This window comes from Boleophthalmus pectinirostris, unplaced genomic scaffold (genome assembly GCF_026225935.1).
Source record: "Boleophthalmus pectinirostris isolate CB_2022bp ecotype Guang Dong unplaced genomic scaffold, ASM2622593v1 HiC_scaffold_20, whole genome shotgun sequence".
NCBI lineage: Eukaryota > Metazoa > Chordata > Actinopteri > Gobiiformes > Gobiidae > Boleophthalmus > Boleophthalmus pectinirostris.
The window spans coordinates 15509250-15523267 of record NW_026571153.1 but is presented as its reverse complement, the minus strand read 5'-3'; the positions used below and the strand labels follow the sequence as shown (position 1 = coordinate 15523267).

Here is a 14018-nt window from a genome sequence, read left to right as displayed (position 1 = left end):
TCAATAGGCTTAAAGGTCCATTGTGTAACTTTTCTGGTGGATGGTGTGTTTCTGCTTGTCTGCTTGTCTTCTTGGAGATGTTATTGCTTTGTTCAGAATGTTCTACAGTACAGATTAAACCTGCCTATCTCAAGGGATCTCAATATTGAATAAATGCTACATACATGTGTTTAATGTCATAGTATGAAACATTCCAGACAAAGCAATAACATCTCCATGGAGACAAGCAGGTGACGGACCAGAAAAAATGTTTTTAGTTCAGCTGGAGAAGAAACTGAGAAAGAAAACAATAATTAAAGCCTAACTGACAAAAAGAAAAAAATGCAGCTCCCCAAAAACTTTATTTTTTATTTAGTCAAAGATTTTTGTAGTCTGAATTTGGCTCAGATTTATATATTTACAGATTTACAGATTTATAGATTTATAGAAAACAAACCCTTGAAACTGAGTGTGCACGGGAGCTTATTCGCATTTTTAAAACAAAAAAACACACAGTATGTTTTCCAAGCAGATGTATATAATGAAGTTAACCTTAACCCACACCTCTTGACAAAACTTATTGACATTCTCCTCCCAGCATGCAACACCAGGCACAGTGAGGACAGCAGGATGGTCGGGGGAAGGACAAATTTAAAATAGAAATGCCAGCGTAGCTCCGTGCATCGGACACCACTGGAGTATAAAACCTGACGTCCTGTAATTTAAGAGTTTGTCGTGACTCGAGGTACATTTTGGGCCTGGATTGGTATTGATTCAAAATGGCGGCTCTTGGAAGGACACACTTGCACCTGGACTCAATCTGCAGTGATGGAGGTGTGGCTCGGTGCCCACACCACCACAGCTGAGAGGACAGAGGAGAGCTCCACTAGATCTGATTACTCCAAATAGTACCGTGGATTATTCATCAATGTTATAAAATGAGAAGATTGTGTAAATGTAAGTTAATGTTCACCGGTTGTTTTATCAGTTGTATTATCAGTTGATTTCCTGGAATAGTTAAAGTTGTAAATGTACGATTGTAGTGATCCTATTATACACTTCAAAATCCAATATCTAGCTCAGTTAAAATTACTTAAATTAAGAACATTGTACTTTATTGGAGTAGATTATCTTATCTTAAGTGTCGCCAGATGCGTTTTTATATTTTAAGTACGCAAAGTCTTGTTTCCATTGGTAGATCATTTGAATTGTTAAGTGAAATTTACTCAAATCAAAGTAATCTTAACCTGGCTAGAATTTTTATTTAATTTTTTTTTCATGCAACAAATGGATAATTATTTGTTACTATTATTCCAGATTTTTAGTGTTTGATTATTTTACTAGTAAACAAGTTAACCTTTTTTTTTCTTTTCATTTGTTTTTCAATTAGTTAACTATTCTGTTGTGAATTTAATCATTTTTCTAATCAAATTTAACCGGTGACACTAAAATATGCATGGATGAAATGAAATCTTGATCTTGATACAAATAAGGAGACACTTTGCTTAAAAATCATAATCATTATATGTATTCTTGTCTGATTTAATAACAATCCCATCTTTGCTATAAAAAGCAAGTGGTTTATGGTCCAGATAACAATAAAAAAGTGGAAAAAATACATAGTACACTCAAATGGCTGATGTCCAAAACTTTTTTTATTTTTATTTTAGATTACATTTTGGCAAAAAGCCTTCTTCAGATTATTTCTTTCTTGCTTTGGACTAGGGATGGGCATTCGATAAAATTTTCTTAATCGATCGTCGGGAGAATTAACGATCGATTATCGATTAATCATTCACGTTTTTATATTAAAATGATCATCATTATTATTACTATCTGCACTACTAATCTGCATAAATAAATTCAACTTTACGACAAATAAACCATAACGAGTCTAGAGCCACATCAGCCCGTTTGACATGATAATGTGTTTAATGCAGATTTGCGCAACTCTCACTGAAATGAAACTTAAAACCGCATGGCTAATTTGCATAAACTAAGCGAAGAAAAAAAAAAGCTCTTGTGCGCTAATGTGACACGACTCGGTGGAATACAGGTTAGTGTGACCATATTTGCGTTTGTCAAAACCAGGACACCGTACGGGGGATGGGAGGTGGGGCCTCGTCATCGACATCGGGCTACTCTCACCTGGCAAAGCTTTTTCATGTTTTTGGTGTCCTGTTGAGCTTTTTCCCACTGGACATCGAAACATATGTGCTGCTTTGTACACTGTGCACATGGCCTCCCACTTGTCCCGACCACAACGGAAAGCGCGGAATTTTTTGTACAAGTCATCGTTAAATACGCATTTGCACTTCGGCATTTTGTAAGCTGACCGACTGTTTGTGTCTCGCTCCTTCTGAGTGCAGAGAGCTACATGTACGGACCCCTGTTTGGTCACACTACGCACAGCAACCTACATTCGGTTTGTCGATTAAAATGAACATAATCGATGAAATTCTTAATGATCAATTATCGATTAATCGACTAATCATGCCCATCCCTACACAAAGTGGTTGCCAGCCCAGGTGCTCATATCTCCTTTTTTCACTTTTAAGCTGCTGCTCTTTGCATTTTCACCTTTACAAGAACTTCAGTATGCATTTTTGGTTTCACTAGATACCAATAAGCCATTAAAATAATCAAATATTTTTTTCATAGTCGTGTCGTGAACCGCTGCAGCCCTTTTGAAAACGTCCTCAAATCAAACCATGTTGTAGCATTTTTATTTTTATTTTTTAAAATTTTTGACTCATATAAACCCTTAAGCTGTGCATTGTCAGTGATGATTCAGAATGCAGGGATGAGTCATGCAAATTGTAGCATGCACAGATATATTTTTATATTAATATTATATTTAAAAACCTTGAGAACCTTGGTGACACCATCCAAAAGTTCATTCAACCCTCTCCAGTATAATAGTTTCTTGATGCTCGCTTGAGGTAGAAACTATATTTGGCAGATTTTAAAATGTGAAACAAAAATCTGTGCACTTTTGGAAATTATCCTAGCTCCAAACACTCAACAATAGCATGGCACTTTTTAAGCGTATCGCCCAAAGACATGAGCTCCCTGGTTAAACTTTCACAATGTAAGCTGCTAACATCTTCTGACACGCTAATATTACACTCTCCCTGTTTTTTTGTTATTCTTTGGATCGCTTGTCAGGTGGTTCGTTGGCATGCCGACCGGATGGCTCTCTTCTCGGATTATGTCAGCGCCTTGAGCAGATGCTATCGACGTCCATAAAGGGAGAGACTCACTCGCTACTATAATGTGCGCGCTGTGGCCATGGGCAACAACTTCCACTGCAGCCCCATCACTCAAGCCCCAGCCCTGCCGTTCCTGTCAAAAGGTAAATCCTCCCTGAATGCCTTCGAAAGTTGTATTAACCGACGTGTGAAGACCAGAGGCGCAAACACGTGTAAACAAGAGAACAAGTTTTAATATACATCACCTACTCCAGCGCTCAGGGCCAGGCTGTTAACAAGCAGATGTCTGAGTGATGCTGGTACTTGTCGACTTTTTCATTCTTCATTCTGTTGCGAAGGAGTTTTAAGTGCAAACTGCCAGCCCACATGTTTCGGAGTGTGCTTAGACATATTGTGTTCGAAGTTTATCAAGCTGATTTGTCCCGCGGGGATCAAATTCTGCTTTGAAAGTTTGAAAAAATAAAAAGATGAAGTTGGTTCACGAGGACAAAATGACACTAGGGGAAGTTCGATTTTATAAACTCCCCAGGCCTATAACATTTTTGTCATCCTATATTTTGTTCTAATCATCATCCAGAAATTGTTATTCTTGCTCTGTAACTCGTCGTGAAGCTACATACTAAAAACTGCACCAAAACAAATAGCTAATGTTCTTTTTGCCTTCATGCAGGGCAGTCAGCGCCGTACTGTTGTTTTGTTTCAGTCACACAAGTTTAATACACAAACCCTGTTTTTCTCTCAAAGTTCTTCTCTCAAATAGAAAACACTCTGTCATGGGGTAATACAAGAAGTGCTCCACTGTGATTTTAAACTCAATACAACTTCACTCAAATGAATCAGGGAATGGTCAATCTCTACTGAACTAAAGCTAAAAAATATCTGTTCACTTGAAAGCCACCGCTTCATGACATCACAAGGTGCAACAGAGCAGCTTGAGCTTTGAAGATGTCAGAGGTGGGGACTTGTTAGTCATGACTTGAACTCAAGTCAGACTTGAGTCACTATTTTTAGGACTTGAGACTTGACTTGATAAAATGGACTAAGACTTGGGACTTGACTCAGACTTGAGGCCTGTGACTTGATGGTTCTCCTAAAAATATGTATATATTTTTAGAAAATACTTTTCTCTTTACATATTCCCAAATGTCATGCAGTACAATAAAGTATATACAGTACAATAGAGTAAAACAGAGGGAACTACAAAGAACCTTATCATTCAGTTTCAGACATATGACAAAATAACTGTTATTAAGCACTCTTAAATCTGAATTTGTCGTAATGATTCACACTAAGATCTTGTCAAGACATTTAAAAAGGAAAAAAAAAAGCATTTCTATAAATACTCATATATAAATATACCATGACTTTTTAAGTACAATTGAGCTTAAAAGTCATATGAATTTTTAAAAAATCTAAGCTATATTTGATATTTAAAGACTTTAAATGACTTGAAGCTCAAAGCAGACGACTTGGACTTGACTTGGAATTGACTTGGACTTATGGGCCAATGACTTTAGACTCAATTTGGACTTGCCTGTATTTGACTTGGGACTTGGAACTTAAGGACTTACTTGAGACTTGCAAAACAATGATTTGGTCCCACCTCTGGGAGATGTACACACTGTACTTAATAATAAAGGGTTTAAACATGTGTGAATGAATCAAAACACATCTCCAGGTAGGTTTTTGATAAGGCAGCGACATTCTAACATGACTTAAAGCTCATAAGAATCCATTTTGTATAATATAGGGTCTTTATGAGAGCTGAAAGTCCAAAATCACATATCACAAACTAATTTAACAGTGATAATTTGGGCTCTTAATGTGCGTTTAATTTGGAGTTTACAATTGTTTACAACCAATGTGGCAGCAGGTGTCAAAAAGCTATATGGAAGATACAAAGATACAAGAGTTAGAATTTTCACAGGCAAATGCACGATCACCTCAATGTTACTATGCAAAAATACTACCTTTTTATACTGTTTGGACAGAGTGGGGCACAGGACAGCTATTTTTGCAGGGAGCTCAGGACTTCACAGAACATGTAAGGTGAGTCTGTGAGGAGAGTCGAGTTGGGGTTAGACCTTTTTTACAAATGAAGAACGGCCCGACGTTAATCATGTAGACAGCAACAACATTAGCCGTGTGAACTGTGGGCACGTGCAGAGGTAGGTCGGTGTGTGGGCCTGTACGGCGCATCGTGAGGACTAAAATCTGTATACACACTTGCTTTACGGGGACCTGGCACCTACCCAGACTTTATTATAAGATTGACAACATGCTTTGAGGTTCAGATCTGGGTTACAATAAGTTATGGTTAAAGTTAGGCAAGTAGAAGTAGAAGTTAGTCTCCAGGAAATGAATGTAAGTTAATGTAATGTCCACAAATATCATTGAAGCGAACGTGTGTATGCGTGTGTGTGTGCGTGTGTGTGTTTGTGTGTGAGTGAGTGTGTGTGGAGAGAGAGAAAGAAAAAGGGAGAGGGCAATGACACAGCGAGGACACAGGGATTTTTCTCTTGGACACTCAAGTGAAATACAGCTCTATGACTTTTAGATAAAGTCCATATTACTCAATGTTACTCAGTGTTATTCCTGTAAACCATTGTCCTTCCCTGAAATATGTAAATCATTTGTCTTTCTCTGAAGTATCCACAATAACGTGAGAAGTTCATTGATTGAGGTTCAAGGTTGTGATTTCTCAGCTGCCAGTTACATCTACTGAGATGAGAGAGACGATTAGAAATGGGCTCATCTCTCATCTTTAGTTTTCTCTCTACACTGAGTAAGATTTACAACGAAGAAATCAACGAAAGAAATGTGTCAAGGTCATAGTTAAATACAGTTTGCCCACTTGCGAACTACCTGTAACATACTGGATTGAAGAACACCAACACTCATTCATTCTATGTTTATACAGGGTTCTCGTGGTCTCTTAAAAAGTCTTAAAAGCATTACATTTATGAATTTGGAAATAATACCTTAAAAAGACTTGAAAATTTCTTGAATTATTATATCAGGGTCTTAAAATGTGTGCAGTATGTAATTTCTCTGTATCACATTTCTCTTTGTCGACCACCATTATTTAGTTAAATAAAGAGTGGCGATACTAATAATTGAGAACACGATGCAGCTCCAGGTCAAAATACTCCGAACACTTCATTGATGATCACGCGCTACAGCACCACAAGCAACGAGCTAAGCAGAATAAAGTAAAATCTCAGCAGAGTACAAGGTTTGACTAACGCTGTTATGTTGTATTTTTAACGTTGGTTTTACATTACAGAATGACCCATTTCATGCTGGAGTTATAGGGAAGAGTCTCTTCTTCCCCATACTCCTTTCTTTGAGAAATTAATGAACACAAATTCAAGAATTTAGTTTTTCTTTGCCGGTAGGTCTGAAATAGGCAATGAAATAGGTATTAAGTTTTTATATATATGGTCTATAAAAGATCTTTATAAAACTTACATTTAACTTGAAGAAACCTGTAGGAACCCTGTTATAATTTTGAAGAAAGGAAGTTGGTTGGTTGAGAGGCAAAGCTGTGATTGGCTGATAGATCATTGTTATTGGTAGGAATGGTTGTATCTGCATTTCTGATGTTTGAAATTTTGCTTAGTTCTGCAGCTCACCATTACCCATATTTTGATTTATATCTTCTCCATTACTTTAAAGGTGCACTATGTAACTTTCTTGGTGGATGGCACTTGTATCCGTGCAGATAGCCAAGTTTATAGCTACATGTCTTTAAAAAAAGATTGTGCTGGACGTTCCACTAGAAAGTTACAGAGTGCACCTTTAAAATAACAGTTGGTTTAAAGACTGCCAACAGCTTAAATAAAACTACCTTTTGAGAAGTATAAGAGCATCTCTCCAGTCCCAGCAGGTGGACTACATGTTGCACATCAAACTGACATAATACTGGGGTAAACTGTAAGCTCACCTTGTGCTGTACTGTGCTGTGGAGCCGGAGCCTGGATCTTGGAGCACAAACACTGACTTGATGGCAGAGGCTGGGTGACAGAGTGACAGCTCGTTTTGACAGCTAGCAGTCAACACAGGTGGAGTGTGGTGGTGGCAGCGCCGCATGATCCCTGCTATTTGCAATGCTGAGCGGGTTTAGTTATAGTTTTGTATGTAAACCAACCATGCACGTGTCAAAATGGTGCAAGTTGGCCTGTCACAATGACACATTTTGAGGAGCACTACAGTATGCTACAGAAAGTATTACAACAAACTATTAACTTGACTAAAAAAAAGTGCTCTACAACTTGTTGGTGGAGAATTCGCCATGTTCTTTTGTCCATGAAAATGTTTTTTGTTTTGCCTAGAATGTTTCACAGTATGCCTTTAAATTGATCTCAAAAACTGATGTCAGATCTGTGAAGAGTCAAATCTGCTATGAGTAAGAATACATGTTTTTAAAGGTTTTTGCTTATTTTATTTTTTTCACTAAAACTCTGGAACAAGCTGTTATTAACAAGTATTAACATCTCAATTGAGGCAAGCAGTAGCCAGGCTAGTGCCACCTAGTGCCTCCGCTCAATTTCATTTCTCTCCAGCAATGAGGTCAAGAATCGGAATACACTAGACGGTTTGTAAGAACCCCAGAGGTTTTAGACCGTGCACCGGACAATCAGCGAAGAGCTGTGAAGCCATGACGTCAAACTCATGCACCTGTCTGGGTCCTTTTTGTGGTACAACACAACAGTAAACAAAGGGGGATGGATGTAGATGAAGACATACATTCTTTGCAATGATTCCCGAGATCGAGGATTTAAAGCCGGAAAACAAAGAGAATGTTTGTTTGTGAATTTTATCAAGGGGAAAGACGCTATTGCCCTTCTTCCTACGGGATTTGGCGCATTACATATGTCACGACCAAATAACAGCGATTGGTTAAATAAAAAAAGTACCTGCCTACCATCGAGCGAACAAATCCTGATGCTGTGAAGTCAGAAGTGAAACCGGCTGATGAGTCAGGCTAGAATGTTTCACATTATGCCTTTTAAATTGATCTCAGAAAATGATATCAGATCTGTGAAGAGTTAAATCTGTTATAAGTAAGAATGCATGTTTTTTTTAAGATTTTTGTTTATTTAATTTTTTCAGTAAAACTCTGGAACAAGCTGTTGTCGAAGTATTAACATCTCAGTGGAGGCAAGCAGGTGTTTGACTCCTGACCAGAAAATAGACAGCCTTTCTTTAATATACTACAAAAAGTTAATTCCTTCTTTACTATCGCAAATAAAAGCTCCTTCAAATATTGAGTCCTAAACATTGCTGCACATCCTAATTTATTGAACAGAGAGTTATCGTAATAGACCTATAGATACAAGAGCATTTGTTCAGCAACTTTTGCGAAAAACGATCCAGAAAAGCTTGAATAATGAGCTGTCCGGCGGTGTTTAGGGCCAAGGAGAGGATATGACGGCCTTTGTGAAAATGCTGTAAAAAAACATGACATCCCAGTTTCTTTGCTACAATTGCATCATGCGCCTTGAAAAATCCAACAGGCAGAAGCAACAGATAGCATTTGCATTGGCTCCCTGCGCGTAGTCTGTCTCCCAAAGTAGGTCAGCACGAATCACTGCCTCCCAAAATAATAACAAAAGGTGAAGCCCCCCTCGCCTTGCACTCTCAGGGGTGAATGCCTGGCTTTTTTTTTCTTTTTTTTTTTTTTTTTTTTTGTCAGATGCTTTCGAATGTGCAACCTCAGCATTATACAGAACCGTATTAAGGCACATTGTTGCATTCAGCATTCTTAGGGGCTCGGCAGTCATTGTAAAAGTTTAACAAGACAATGGTGAATACACAAATGCCCTGTAAATATGCAGGGTTTTGTTAGAACGCGCTGGAGCTGAAATTGTAATGATGTCGAGCCATGAAGACCCCGCTGGGCTGCAGGCTTATGGTTTTATTAGAATGGCAGAGAATGCAGTCTGTTCTATTAGTTGTGTGCTCAGTTTGCCTTTACTATAAGTTTTATTCTTGCTCTTTCACTGGAGGTAATCAAAAGTCAATGATCACTTAATATGCTTGTCTTTGGTTGGAGGACGCCTTTGTACACATGGGTAATACACTGTGGACTTCCATGTTAGACAATAGTTTTTAAACATATGCAGCTTGTCACCACGGAGATGTTTTTGCTCTTGTTACAATGTTCCATAGTATTTGTTTAACATTATCTCTCTTGGGTTTACAAGGCTTATATTTCACTATTTTCTGTTTTATTTTCTGTCTCATCAAAAATATATCTGGAGTTGTGTTTTGTTTCATTCACACTGCACATTTAGGCTTTAGGAGTTCTCCTCTCATATTGAAAAATCATCTGTTTCACCTTGAGATGGCATGTGGAAATACAGGAAGTGCTCCACTATGTTTTTAAACTCCATACACCTTCACTAGAATCGTTTGGAATTGGCCATTTCTGCTGAACTAAAGGTAAAAGGTAGCTGGTATTTACCACTACATGACAGCACAAGGAGGAACAGAGCATTTTGAACTTTGGAAATGTAGACTGACTAATAATGTAGGATTACTCATGTATGAATGGAAGGTAATTTTGTGAAATATAGGCCCTTTATTCAATTACAGCTGTTTTAATGTTCAAATACCTTGAAAATCATGCTTCCTTATGATCCACTCCTGTCCACACACCTGACACCATGTCTCTATGGAGGTAGAATGGTAGATTTAATGCCACAGTGTGGAACATTCCAGGCAAATTTGGAACACATCAGAGTTTGTGGATATTTCCTTGGAGACTGGGGTTGTTCTGTAGACAGGCTGGCGCCACCTAGTGTCTCCACTCAATTTAATTTCTCTCCAGCGACGAGGTCAGGAATCGGAATACACTAGACGGTTTGTAAGAACCCCGGAAGTTGTAGACTGCGCACTAGTGAAGAGTTGTGAAGCCATGTCTGGGTCCCTTTTGTGGTACAGCACAACAATAAACAAAATCATTGAGATGGATGTAGATGAAGCCAGACATTCTGTGTTGGCAACGATTCCCCAGATCAAGGATTTAAAGTCGGAACAAAGAGAATGTTTGGTGAATTTTATCAAGGGGAAAGACGTTATTGTCCTTCTTCCTACGGGATTTGGGGCAGTACATACGTCACGACCAAATAGCAATGATTGGTTAAATAAAAAAAGTACCTGCCTACCGTAGAGTGAACGAATCTTAATGCTGCAAGGTCAGACGGTTTCCACAAAGTGAAACAAGCTGATGAGTCACACTAGTTGTTCCCACCATTTGGAGATATATAAGATTGGATAAATGCATAGAGAGAATTGCCAGTGATTTACTATTACACAATCGGTTCCTTATTCCAGTGACCATTAACCGTACATTAAATTGCATGAAGAAAAATGTGTCTCTAGACTTGTCACAATAACACATTTGAAGTGCAACAAATTGCTGAAGTAAACTAATAATAACATTGAAACTCATTTATTCCACTGATACAATAACCCAAGAGCAGATTTAAACCACAAAAAATATTCTAAATGTATAATACTGCAGAATGAAACACTTTAGTACTTAGTTTGCATCTGTAATGAGTTAGAGAAGTTATTAATTCAGCCTTTTACGATTCAAATCATATCATACAGCCAAAAAAGAATTCAAAATGTCCCAGTAGAGCAAAGAAAAAGTACACACGATAAATACTGACCACAGACATATTGTTCCATCTTTCATATGTTGATCTAACAATGATTGTGACAGGCCTACGTGTCATTCATTATTGTTTTGGCTGAATTTCACTGCATTAATATTTGTGTTCCCCTGCATCCACTGGCCTCTAAATCTGATGTGTTTCAAACTTTTAAATAAATAGAAAAGTTGCGGCGAGTTGAACAATGGTGTTTTTGGCTGACCCTCACAGCTTCCATAGGTCATTACAAACGGCTGGAGTAATCCTGAGGCACAGCTTGACGTTTTTCAATTTATTTCTATATTTTAAGCATTAGAGGCTACAGACAAGAACCATTTTACAGTCCCCTTTGTTCACCATGACCACAAATGCACCATGAGAAGAGAGAAGGCATGTTACACCATCTAATGCAATGCTTTTTAATTGGCCATTAGATGATTACAGTTGTGAGCGATGGAATAACCCCTGTACCACATTACACCAGGCGCAGGGCAAATACTCACTCTTGTCCAAATCAATAAAGAGTTCATTGGTCACAGCAATTATCAAATTCATCAATGATTTAGTGATGGTCTTCCCCATACGATGTGGTCCACCGACAATGCCTGTTGTATCCAGGGAAAAATCAGAACCCTGAGTAGTACAAAGCATCTGAGGATTAAAGATTACCACAGGAGGGTAATATGAAAATGTAGGCAACCATTTTGGAAACGTGTTCATGTGTAGGAATAGTATGCAAGTTTCTTTAGAACATTTCTTTTTTGGGTAAACTGTCAAAATTACCAACTCATAAGAATTAATGTTGACTGTGGCGTAGCGTTTGGGTTATCTTCTCTTTTATAGTTTATGTATCTAGCAGCTGTCATTTTGAATCTTAAGATGCATTTTAAAATTATATAACAAGTAGTAATATATAAATCAATAATTTGTAGTAAAGTTATTGAACACATCAACTGGCATGTATGCTACTGAGCAAGTGGACTAAGAAGTAGAGAGGTGGGCGATAATGGAAAAAACAATCAGAATCAAAAAATATTTTCTTGAACAGACATCACAATTTTTATTGCATGGTGATTAATAGGGATGGAACAATAATCGAAATACTGTATCGTATTGTCAAAAGTCTCACAATAACATTGTGGGCTGTCACAATATACTGAATTACAAGTTCCTTTGCTTAAATGCATGGTTTTATAGTAGCAAGGTCTTAGCAACATAGGGAACTACATATCCCATGATTCATTTCAGTGCAGACAACATGAAGAAATATGTTTTTTACTTGAATTCTTTGGATTATGATGGTAATAATTCCCATCAAAATCTTGTGAAGGTATTTTAAAAGCAAAAAAGTGTCCTATCCACTATTATATCAGCCTCTCCAAAATATCGCAATAAATATCGTACCGTGAGATGCATATGGTCATAATATTGTACCGTGATATTTGGATATCGTTACATCCCTAATAATTAATGCATTAAGTAACTTTTTTAAAAGTTTTACTGAAGCCAACTGATGATCCTTAGAATTTGTTTTTCTTTTTGTCAGACAGGAGTTTATTTACTTGCTTTAAATGTTTCAGTTACTTCCTGTATCCATCCTCAGAAGAGTCATGTGATGGTGTAGTCAACATAAACATCATGGGTTGAGTGGTCAGATCCACTAAGTTGGCTGGTGTGGTTCCAGCTTCCACAGATGAATGCTGTCATTGTGTCCTTGGGCATGACACTTAACCCACCTCACCCATAGTGTCTGCATGCACTGGTGTATGAGTGTGTGTGTGAATGGGTGAGTGGTTCCTTGTTGTAAAATTTGAGTGCTTTGAAGGTGGAAAGGCGCTATAGAAAAATGTGACCATTTACCATAGTGTAGTGATGGTGTAGTGATGTGTCTTAAAGGCTGCTTTACTTGCTTTTGACAGACAGTAGGGGAAGACAATGCCTCCTACTGTCAGACGCCTTCTTCAGGACTGCATCGCATGTGTGTGATAAGGTGTATGCTCCCTCATCATGATTTATACTTGTCTGACAAAAATAATTGCAGCGTCTACGTTTAAAACAGAAGAGTGAATGAACCTTTACCAAAGCTCTGCTGCTTCTGTTCACACTTCACTGTGATTGGTTAAATCCACTTGTCACTCAGAGCTTGACAGAGGCTGAACAAGAGGAGAGGGGTGTAAGTGTGCATAGAGCTACATTAAACATTAAGTAGAGAATGACAATATTATCAAATTAGCATATTGTCCATTTTTGTCATCATATCACTCAGACTAGGTATGCTACCACAGCCTCCTTGCTTCAAGACAGGAACATGTGAGTCAAGCACCTCTTTTCACACTCTGGGTTTAACTATTAATGGCAAAAGCAGAATATGCACATTTTCAATATACCATAAGAGACCCAGTTCATTCTATATTCACCTGTATCAATTATAACTACACGTAAGTACCTCTCCTTGAAGTCTCAACATGTACCGTTCCAATTACAAATCCGCTCTCATGTCTTTTTATTACATACTATAAAGATGGCCGACATTTTACTGTATAGAAAGAGAATGAAGATCTGGGATTTCTCTCCTCTTCTTCTCTGCAGGGGCCGACGTGCTCTAAATACGGGGGCTTTGTAGGCTCGTGTGCAGATGATTTGGTGAAGGATGTCATCTGAAGGGGACCAGTTTTCTGCAGTTATGACAGGCCCCGAGCGCTCCACACTCCCCCTCATACTCCGTCTCCTCTACTCCATCTCGCCTTCCTATCTCTCCTTCACACTTTCACTCCCACCTTTCCTCCCTCCCTCCTTTATTGGGCCGTGTTAAAGCCAGATGTTCCTCGAAAAGGTAGGGGCTGTCCAAATGACTTGTAGCCTCGGTGTAGCTCATTCCCCACTACAGTGTTGTGTGGAAATTACCTGTGTGTGATCATAAATATTGCCATTGGTAGAATAGATTCATGCCTATTTTAAAATCCTATCCATTTAAAAGTTGTTTAATTTGCATTGTGTAACTTTTTCTAGTGCACAGCATGCATGTTTCTCAAGGAATTTATTAGCACCAGAAATTTCTATAAGGTAATTTAAAGGGTCTAGATTACACCATTTTCTGATCGTTGTTATAATGTTGTTTCCTCACCAAAAAGATACTCGGATTTTTGTTTTGTTTCATTCACGT

At 38.1% G+C, this 14018-nt stretch overlaps 1 long non-coding RNA gene across 1 annotated transcript in view; it reads left to right on the top strand.

The window, feature by feature from the left end:
- The first annotated feature begins 797 nt into the window (after positions 1 to 797).
- The window catches only part of LOC129409861 (uncharacterized), a 43107-nt gene continuing 29886 nt past the window's right edge, over positions 798 to 14018 (top strand). The window contains exons 1-2 of the long non-coding RNA XR_008632620.1: positions 798 to 936; positions 3148 to 3334. This is a non-coding gene — a long non-coding RNA (uncharacterized LOC129409861). The remainder of the gene's footprint in view (positions 937 to 3147; positions 3335 to 14018) is intronic.